The sequence below is a fragment of the Hordeum vulgare genome, chromosome 2H, assembly GCF_904849725.1.
Source record: "Hordeum vulgare subsp. vulgare chromosome 2H, MorexV3_pseudomolecules_assembly, whole genome shotgun sequence".
In the NCBI taxonomy this organism is placed as follows: Eukaryota; Viridiplantae; Streptophyta; class Magnoliopsida; order Poales; family Poaceae; genus Hordeum; species Hordeum vulgare.
The window spans coordinates 162,774,350-162,785,615 of record NC_058519.1 but is presented as its reverse complement, the minus strand read 5'-3'; the positions used below and the strand labels follow the sequence as shown (position 1 = coordinate 162,785,615).

The 11,266-nt window shown below is 43.8% G+C and overlaps 1 pseudogene; it reads left to right on the top strand.

The window, feature by feature from the left end:
* The first annotated feature begins 2,759 nt into the window (after positions 1-2,759).
* Positions 2,760-10,338, top strand: LOC123425984 (annotated as a pseudogene).
* The last annotated feature ends 928 nt before the right edge of the window (positions 10,339-11,266 follow it).

Here is an 11,266-nt window from a genome sequence, read left to right as displayed (position 1 = left end):
AGCTCGCCACGGCTCTGCCCGTCCTCCTGGCACAGGAGGAAGATGACCTCCTCGCCCCTGGTGGACTGGGCCTGGAGGGGCGACAGGTTAGTTTCCTTTTTTTTCCTGTTTTGTTTTCTTTCTGACATTTGTTTTTTTTATTTTTGCTCCAAACTAAAACAAGAAAAAGTGAAAATGTTGTTGGGGTTTTAGTTGTATTATTTTCTACCACATATAAAAGATTCAACATTTTTGAGAATCTGAATTATTTGAAATCAAAATTATAGTTGATTTTAGTGACTTTTATAATTAAAATAAAATGCCCAAAAGTATTTTGAAAATATATAGTACCCCTGTTATTTTCTTTCCAACATTTATCAAAAATGATGGACTTTTATGAGAACCATTTTGGTTCATTAATTTGTCACCACTTTGGATTGTTTTTGAATATAGACTATGTTGGAGTTTTGCTTTTATTTCACTTCTTTCTTGGGTTCAATTCATTTTCTTAGAATGCAAAGAAAGAAAACATGAGCTCAAACTTGCTAAGCTCTACTAGGGATTTCTGGGATGTGACAACTGCTTATCCCTAAATTCCTATTGCTTACAGATGGGGGACAATGCAGGAGGCACAGGCAACGGTGAGGACGAAGCAGAGGTGATGGCGGCATCGAGGAGGAGGTAAAGGCGATGGCGAGGAAGAGGTAGAGGTGCCACGGGCGGGGCCCATGACAAGGAAGGGGGAGCGCAGGGCCGACGATAGTACCGATGGTGAGAAAAAAGCACAGGCGACGACATCGTCGGGGAGGAGGCTAAGACGACAGTGAGGACGAGGCAGGGGCGCCACAGGCGAGGCCGACAACAAGGCAGGGGGCGGCGGGCTCGAGACTGGGGTTGCGATGAGGCAGGGGTGGTGCTGCTTCAGTGGCAGCGGTGCTCGGGAGAGGGAGAGGAAGAGGGCACGCGTGACAGAGAGGGGAATGGAGAGGAGAGGATAGGAAAGTTAGATTATACCGACAAGCAGTAGCGCGGTTTGTCAAAATGTTCTACACCTAAGTTAGCAGTAGCATAGTTTAGCAAACCACGCTATTGCTATTGGCGGTAGCACTAGCGAGTTTTCCCGTGGGACCGTTCTACTGTACTGCTATTTTTTTCTCTTCCCATTTTTCCTCATCTTTCTGTTTTCATTTTCTCCTATGAATTTTTCTTTTCATTACCTTTTTTCCTTTCTCCCTTTTTCTTTTTCATTTCATTTTTTCCTTTCTCCTTTTTGTATTTTATTTTTCTTTTCTTTTCCAAAAGACGACCGAGTTGTAAACATGTGCTTGTGGTGGGAAGAAAGGGCCAAATACAATGTATATAACTCACGTGGTATATATTACATCATTTAACCGATAACACGGTCAAATGCGTATACAAAATAGGTACAAATATAAATGTTATCTTCTGAGGATCGATGTTTTCATTTTTGAGTGAGCTTCTTTCCCTTCTTGTTCGTTGTTGAATAATTGAGCCCCTCGTTGTGTCTTTTACTTCTCCGTGGAGTACAGTCCTTCTTAGGTAATGTAGTATTGATTCTTCTTTTGGCGTATGCTTCATCTTCATCACCATCTTCCCTCATCGGGTTGCCGTACTGGTGTAGTCTTCCTAGTTGGAAACTCCATCCATTCCTATCATGTTCCTTTTTCCTCCCCTCACGGCAACACGGCTGTGATTGTTTGGGTCGGTTATGAAGAAGCATTGTGCCACGTCCGTAGCATGTACCCATGGCGCGGTTTTTGCGATGGCATTCATGGTAGCGCTCCTGGCGTCGAAGTCGGGTATAGACATGGTAGTGAAATGTTGGTTTTTCTTTCGGCATTCTTATCCCATCTAACACGAAACATCATTGCACTGTGCAGTCTAGAGTAGTCAAGCTCCCATATCTCCTCGACCTTTCCGTGGAATCTTTCAGTTGCGATGTTGCCGCCGGTCATGCACTCCATCGTCACCCCTAAGTTCTGAAAATCACTACTTATATCTTCGGCCTCGGTTTAGAACGTGTATCCGTTGATATCATATGCCTGATAGGTCGCGAGGTTAGCCGCGGGGCCATGTGCTAAGGTGTATATGAGCAATCCATCCATAGAGCCCTCTTTCTGGGGATTTGCAAGAACATGCTCTTTGAGCCAAGTCGGGAAATTGGAATTGTGCTCTAATAACTTCGGCGATCGTCCTACATAGCCCCCGGTCATGATACTTCTTTGCGATTGTTTCTTTATGCAGTGTCACGAAAGGATCTAGCACGTCCAGGTGTTGTAGCACTACTAAGTTTGCTATGTCAAATTCGTTGCATCGATCTGTGTAAGCCACAAGCAGTGCCCTCTGACCATTGGAGTGACCTTCTCCATCGATCCTCCCAAGGTGCTTATTAACAGGAAAACCAACAACATGGTCTTTGCCATATAGATAATTCTCGCAGAAAGAGATGAACTCTTGGGTCAAATAGCCCTCTCAAAAACCAAATAAAAGGCTTTCTTTTAAGCTAGTTAATGGAATTCCACAGGAGCCAAGTGCTAGCAAAGAAGAATTGGAAATTAGTCGCTTCCCTTCTGGACTCAAGTCAGCACAAGAGTGAACTTCATATTAATAGGTAAATCCTACATCAAGCGTAAAGGAAGTACACCGTTTTTTTATTCGGCGCTCAATAACTCGTACTTGACGTTGGTTTATGTTCGATCAACTATCCTTTTTGAAGTGGATAGTTCGCAGTTCTCATTCTCAAAAAAAGCACAAAAGCCATGATGTTTCCACTCCATTTTCATTACGAAGATGTATTACGTCAGGATCTGTTGCTCAAACTGAATCACGCCAATGTTATGGAAGTTCCTAGATTGTGTGAGATAACATTAGTACCAAAAGGTGCCTCCGATTTCAAAATCCAATTTGGAAAATTGGCTATGGGGATTTTGTGCCATCAGAGATTCATACAGACACAAACACTACTAGAATTCAGAATTTTGGCGTCTGCCTTACCTTTGCCGTCTGCTGACGCATGGCAAAGGTACTCTTTGCCGTCAGCTGTCACAGTGCTGACGGCAAAGAGGTGGCTGATGGCAAAGGTTTAATTTGCCATCGGCCACCTCTTTGCCGTCCGCTGGCGGACGGGAAAGGAGCCCTTTGTGGACGGCAAAGAGTGGGCAGACGGCAAAGCCCCCCCCCCAAACGGTCGAAACCCCACCCCACACACCCCGCCCCTTTGTCGTCCGCCACCCTCCCTTTGCAGACGTCAAAGGGGGCATGGCCCTAACGGCTCTGGCGCCTCTAACGGCTCCCACCCCACACCCAATCCCTTCCCGCCTACCCGCTCTCTCTCTCTCTCTCGCGCGCGCGCGTCGTCGTCTGGCCACCCCGCCGCCGCCGTAGCTCCCCTCCCCAGCCACTCACGCCGCCGCCCTCCCGGCTGCCGCCCCCTCCCACCTCCCTCCCGACCGCCACCCCCCCTCCCACCTCCCTCCAGACCGCCGCCCCCCCTACCACCTCCCTCCCGGCCGCCGACACCCCCTCCCACCTCCCTCCCGACCCCCCCCCCTGCCACCTCCCTCCCGGCCGCCGCCGCCCCCTCCCACCTGCCTCTCGGCCGCCTCCCCCCGACCACCTCCCTCCCGGCCGCCGCCCCCATCCCACCTCCCTCCCGGCCGCCCCTCCCCTCCCACCATCCTCCCGGCCGCCGCCCCCTCCCACCTCCCTCTCGGTCGCCGCCCCAGCCTCACCTCCCCTGTGCCGGCGACCTCGACGCCCTCCCCTCCGGTTAGTACGGTTTTTATATTTTTTCCCTGTTTTTTCTTCTTCTTTTTTGCTAGAATGTCCGAATAATAAAAATAAAAAGTAGGAAAGGTAGAAAAAGTAGAAGAAGAATATGTAGTTTAGTGCTAGGTTTAGTTTTTTTCTGTTTTTTTAGGTTAAATAAGATAGTTAGTTTATTAGGTAGAAAAGGTAGATAGAAAAGAAAAAAAATAGACAGAAAAAAATTAGAAGAAAATAAGAGAATAATAAAAAACTAGAAGAAAAAAGAAGAAGAAGAATAAAAAGAAGAAGAAGAAAGAGGAGAGGAGGAGAAAGATAAAAGAAAGAAGAAGAAGAAGAAGAAGAAGAGGAGGAGGAGGAGGAGGAGAGAAAAGACGAATAATAATAAAAATAAGATGATCAAGAAGAAGAAGAAGAAAAAGAGGAGAGAGGAGAAGAAGAAAGAAGAGGACCCCGACCCCCGACCCCCGGCGTCCGATACCACCAACCCCGACCCTCGCCCCCTTACTGGGTGAGGGGGCTACCATCTAGGAACGTGGTAGTTCGGGGCTCCCGCTCGTGTCGGCGACCCGCGAGCAGAGGTGGTCGATTAAGCCAAATGGGGACAAGTAAGTTAATTTACTCTTATTTAACATTTTGCCTTCATATTTTTTCAAATATCTAATGTTTTGGCTTTATTTTGTCATACTGCAGGGGTTGGATTGTTGCCAAGGGTGTGCGCAAGCCCAACATCGTCCTTGGTGTGCTTTGTCGTCAAAACTTCGCAGGGTTTGTTACGTTTCCCGGTCGGGAGCGAGAGGTAGGAATGAGCTGGGAGCAGTACTTGGGTGCCCCGGCCCCGCCGAAGGTGGAGATCGATGGTGTTTTGTGCCACACGAGGTCCGGCATGGTGATCTGACAGTTCAGGGTAATTTATCTTTCACACAATTATAAATCAACCATAGCTAGTTATTGTACTAATCGGTGTTGTGTCGTTTGCAGACCTACTACTGGTGTGAGAAGGGATACGAGGAGGACGCGACAAAGGTTATCGAAACTGAATGTCGCCGCCTACTTCAAAACTTTCGGCACGAGGCTCGGGTGCAGGCTGTTTGAGACTACTATGCCTCGCGACGTATTAGGAAGGACAAGGCGAAGTGCCGTGATTCTAAGATGGAGAAGGTGCATTACATGAAGGTAATTACATATTATTAATGCTTTGTAGTTAGTTTCCTTGATTTGGTTCTTACGCGCTCAAATTTCTCTTTATTAACTTAGGTGCCCCGAGATGGTGTGTGTATAACATGGATTGTTGGGAGGCCTTGGTGGATCAGTGGTGCTCCGAAACGTGGGAGGCCAGCCACAACAACACCAAGGAGAGGCATGGCCAAATAGTTGGTGCGCCACACCATCAAGGGAGCGTCAACTTAATCCAATTTGGCGAGAACTGGGTATGTTGTGTGCTTCATGCCTCATGCAATTCATTCTTAATTCTATCTTGAGCCCTTTACTAATACAATTTTCCTCTCTCTCTCTCTTTTAGGCGCGTCACAATAAGACGGAGGTGCCATAGATGTACGACCTGTATGCGATGGCCCATATTGCCACGTACAAGAATGTCAAGGCATTCTCTGACTCTGACCTCGAGCATCCAGAAAACTTCACCAACATCTCCTCCCACCACAAGCTCATGAAGTACAGAGATCACGGGAAGGCGAGGAAAGGGGAGGACTTTAACCCGAGCGAGGGGCCTATTGATCCAGAGCTGGTGATGATAGCTGGCAACGGGAGGCCCCATGGCTTGATCGCCATTGGAGACGTCCTTATACGTTGTCCTAGCACTATCCAACAGATAAAGGCACGCCAAACGAGCTCGTGTCCTGAGATAACACCTCGTCCATGGCCAGTCGAGCTCGCCATTGAGGTTAGTTTAATGGACTCAACTATCTTTCCGCATTATGTTGTGCATTGGAACCAATATGATTACAATGCTAACAATGAGTTGTGTTGAAGGCTACTATTCTGAAAGAGAGAGAGAGGCAATGCAGGCGGTTATGGCGGAGAAGGATAAGGAGATGAGGGAGCTGGAGGAGAGGACGACTGCATTGGTGGAGGCGGAGAGGGCACGGAATGATGCGTCTAACAGGGCCATATACGAGCTCTTTGTGGTAAGTTTCCTCTTCATATTATTTCAAATCTTGCATTTTAATGTTCGTTTCATTAATAACTAAAAAGTTTGACTTGTCGAAACCAAATGTACAGTCTATGTCTGAGAAGACCGGCCAAGTCCCTCGGGCGATGCCAGTCATTAACATGGCGGGGACGGTGAGTTTCATTTCAGTGTAGTGATCTTAAGAGTGTCCTCATGCTAACGACACATTGCAAATGATGTTTGGTGCAGAATATCTCCTGAAACAGATCATACGACCCTTCTATAGTGGAGCCTTCTCCAGGGCAGCCTTCTCCACGAGAAACAAGCCAGAGCCATCGTGCTTCCCCGCCGTGATGACGATAATGGTATGTTATTTCTAGTGTTTTGCTGAACAACTGCATAATGGTCCAATATGGCTTAATAAGCATAGTTAGATCCAAAATGACATATTTAACCCAAGTTAGCTCCAAAACGACATATAGTTAGCTTGGCTTCCACCTAAATGACATAATTAGCTTAGTTAGCTCCAAAATGACCTATTTACTAAAAAATGACCTATAGTTAGCTAAGTTCTCTCCTAAATGACATAATAAGGCATACATAGCTCCAAGATGACCTATTCCCCCTGACATAGGTATTAAATGGCCTATAATTAGCTTAGCTAGATCCAAAATGGCTTAATAAGCATAGTTTGCTCCGGAATGACCTATTTTACCCAAGTTAGCTCCGAAATGACCTATAGTTAGCTAGGCTTCCACATGAATGAAATAATTAGCTTAGCTAGCTCCAAAATGGTCTATTTTATAAAAATGACATATGCTTACCTAATTATCCTCCAAAATGACATGATTAGCTCCTTAAAGGCATAATTAGCTAATTTAGCCCGAAGAAGGCGACAAGAGGAGAAGAAAGAGGAAAAATGAAAATAAAGAAGAATAAGAAGAAGAGAAGGAGAAGAGACGAAGAAGAAGAAGGAGAAGGAGGAATAAGAAGGAGAAGAAGGAGAAGGAGGAGAGAAGCACCTTCTCCTTCTTCCCCTCCTTCTTCTCGTTCTTCTTGTCCTTCTTCTTTTCTTCTTCTTCTCCTCTTCCTTCTCCTTCTCCTCCTCCTTCTCCTCCTCCTCCTCCTTCTTTTACTTCTCCTTCTTCTTCTCTTCTTGCTTCTTCTCTTTCTCTTCTTCTAGTAGCTTAGACTCATCCAAGAAAGACTAAATTGGCTAATTATCCTACAAAATGACATATTTAGCTTAGTTAGGTGAAAACATCATAAGAACCTTGGTTAGCTCATTAAAATGACAAATTTAGCTCAAAAATGAAATAATAAGCTCAAAATGACATAATAACCTTGGTTAGCTCAAGAATATTATATACTTAGCTTGGCTTCCACCTAAAAGATATAATTAGCCAATTTAGCTCCAATATGGCTTAATAAGCATAGTTATCTCCAAAATGACATATTAAACCCAAGTTAGCTCCAAAATGACATATAGTTAGCTTGGCTTCCACCTAAATGACATAATTAGCTTAGTTAGCTCGAAAATGACCTATTTAATAACAATGACCTATACTTAGCTAAGTTCTCTCCTAAATGACATAATAAGGCTAACTTAGCTCCAAGATGACCTATTCCCCCTAACTTAGGTATTAAATGGCCTTTAATTAGCTTAGCTAGATCCAAAATGGCTTAATAAGCATAGTTTCCTCCGGAATGACATATTTTACCCAAGTTACCTTCGAAATGACCTATAGTTAGCTAGGCTTCCACCTAAATGACATAATTAGCTTAGTTAGGTCCAAAATGGTCTGTTTAATAAAACATGACCTATACTTAGCTAATTATCCTTAAAATGACATAATTAGCTCCAAAAAGGCATAATTAGCTAATTTATTCCGAAGAAGGAGACAAGAGGAGAAGAAAGAGGAAAATTGAAAAGAAGGAAGAAGAAGAAGAAGAAGAGAAGAAGAAGGAGAAGGAGAAGGAGGAAGAAGAATTTAGCTCCAAAATGACATAATTAGCTTAGTTAGGTAAAAACATCATAAGAACCTTGGTTAGCTCATTAAAATGACTAATTTAGCTCCAAAATGACATAATAAGCTGATAATGGCCTATTTAATAAAAAAATGGCCTATTTAATTATCCTCCAAAATGACATAATTAGCTCCAAAACGCATAATTAGCTAATCTAGCTGGAAGAAGAGGACAAGAGGAGAAGAAAGAGGAAAAAAGAAAAGAATGAAGAAGAAGAAGAGAAGAAGAAGACAAGAAGAAGGAGAAGGAGAAGAAGGAGAAGGAGCCCTCCTTCTTCTTCTCTCCTCCTTCTTTTTCTTCTTCTTTTCTTCTTCTTTGCCTCTTCCTTCTCCTTCTCCTTCTCCTCCTCCTCCTTCTTCTTCTTCTTTTTCTTCTCCTCTTCTTCTCTTTCTTCTTCTACGTAGATTATTTTCCCCAACATAGACATACTTAGCTAATTATCCTCCAAAATGACATAATTAGCTTAGTTAGGTAAAAACATCAGAAGAACCTTGGTTAGCTCATTAAAATGACTAATTTAGCTCCAAAATGACATAATAAGCTCATAATGGCATAAGAACCTTGGTTACCTCGTGAATATTATATACTTCACGAATTTTGGAGAATATTATATACTTCACTAATTTAGCTCCAAGATGACATAATAAGCTCATAATGACCTATAGTTAGCTTGTTTTCCTCTAAAATTACATAATTATCCCATTTAGCTCCAAAAAGACATACTTAGATAATTTAGCTCCAAGAAGAGGAGAAGAGGAGAAATGAAAAGAAGGAAGAAGAAGAAGAAGAAGAGAAGAAGAAGAGAAGGAGAAGGTGAAGGAGAAGGAGAAGGAGGAGCCTTCTTCTCCTTCTTCTCCTCCTCCTCCTTCTTCTTCTTCTTATCTTCTTCTTCTCTTCTTCTTCTTCTTCCTTCTTTTCATTTCTCCTCTTCGCCTCTTCTTGGAGCTAAATTAGCTAAGTATGTCTTTTTTGAGATTAATGGATATGAAACTTACTTATTTCTTCTCCTCTTCATCTAGTCTTCTTCTTCTAACTTAATTATTTTCCATTTTGCAGATTACATTCAATTCATGGAAGCTTGGATTATATTGATGGAGTGCTTCAATATGGTTTCTTCTAAAATGGCTTCACAGAAGCTTGGATTGAAACTATTGTAGTAAATGGATATGATACTTTGTATGTATGGATGAAACTAGTGTAATATATGGTTTGGTACAGATGAAATTTGCATAATATGTATGTATTATGGATGAAACTTATTTTAATATGGTTATGAGTATGGGTAGTTTGTGTGAAATATATTTTGTCATTTGGAGCCTTTGTGCGAAATATATTATGTCATTTGGGGCAGTTTGTGTGAAATATAATCCTGATTTGTGTGAAAATTGCTAGATATTATTAAAAATAAAATAAATAGTGGCAGTTTGGAGCCTTTGTCGTGTGCCCACCGACGGCAAAGGAGCTACAGCAGACGACAAAGGGCCCAAACTGGCCTGTTGAAACAAACTGGGTGGCCCCTTTGCCGTCTGCCATGCTGGTGGGCAGACGGCAAAGGGTACAAGGGCAGACGGCAAAGGGGCAAGTGAGAGGGGCTTCGGTGGTACCTTTGCTGTCAGCCCACCAGCACGGAAGATGGGAAAGGGGCAAAGGGCAGACGACAAAGGGTCAAATGGCAGATGGAAAAGGGGCAAATGAGAGGGGCTTTGGCGGTGCCTTTGTCGTCAGTCCACTAGCACGGCAGACGATAAAGGGGCAAAGGGCAGACGGCAAACTATCTGTGAGCCCAGCAGGCCGCCATTAGCACTTGATGGAGGTGCCCGTAGATGTGTCGTCCCATATTCTTTGCCGTCAGCCCCCTCGCGGTGAAGATCCTTTGCCGTCAGTTGTCCCAATGCAGACGGCAAAGAGGCCCTTGACCGTATTTTTGTTTGCCGTCTAGTTTGCCGTCTGCTGATGGACGGCAAGGCCTTTGCTGTCCGGGGTGGCCCCCTTTACCGGCTGCCATGGCAGACGGCAAAATTCTGAATTCCAGTAGTGAAAGGGGCCCCTATTTTCAAGCATAAAGTCATTTTGATCCAATCCATTCTTGTGGTCCGAAAAAAGACACAGGATATGTCAGTTACTTTGCACGACAAAGCATTCTCCGAGGGCATGGAATGTACCATTTTTTGGTAAGAATCTTGACAATAATGTCTATGTTAGATTCTCCGATCAAAATACGGGAAAACTCCATCAAATACTTTTTGGAAACAGAGTTTTGCGAATTCTCCCCAGAAATGGAAGATCATTTCGAGATCTTCGAGCATATTCGAGGGTTCAATGTGACTATTTTCACTTCGGCCGATACAAAAGATGAGACTTTACTACTGTGGAGCGGCTTTGTGATAATGGAACTAACCAGCAAAAAGCATTAACGCTGCAAAAATCAATGCACCAATTGCAGTATAATAGAGTTGTAATGCACTAGTTATTCCACATGCTCGCCAAAGCTTAAAAACCATAGGTTATTTGGATTCCTCGGAAACCCCCACCTACATCACCATTCAATATTTCTTGCCCTACTATAGGCCAAACTACCTGAGCATTGGTTCGAATGTGAGTAGGATCACTTAGCCATGCTTCATAATTGGAAAAACGGGCACTATGAAAGTTCATGCCACTCAACCAAATAAAGATACAATGCTTCCATCCGGACGGGACATGTTACGGACGAATCCTTTGATGACCCCATTCATCCTCTCGAACGGCATCATGTTGTGCACGAATGTCAGTCCTAGGTCTATTATGTCGTCCACAATGTGGACACACGGATGCACCATGATGTCAAAGAATGCGGGCGGAAAGTACATCTCAAGCTCATTTAGTATCACAATGATCTCTTCCTCTAGCCTTCGGAGCTGCTTCACATAGATCAACTTTCGAGAGATAACATAGATAAAGTTGTAGAGACTAATAAGAGTGTCACGAACATTCTTGTCCTTTATCCCTCTTAGGGAAGTAGGTAGTATTTGCATAATCACATGACAATCATGAGACTTCGTCCCGCTGAACCTTTTCTTCTTCATATCTAGAAATATACTTATCTTTCCACACTAACCAAAACTAACTTTGATTCTGGTAAGTCACTTGAAAGATTGATCGGTCTCCTTCTTGCCTTTGGCCCATCCTTGGTATTATCTGGCATGTTCATCAGTGTCGCAAGCAAGCGATGAAGGACATTCTTCGTGATTTGCATTTGATCAAGATAATGAGGCGTGTCAAGTTTGGGCCAGTACTCCAAGTCCGAGAAAGGATACCTCATTTTCCATACCTTCAGAAGTGGCTCCGACTAACTTTTCATTG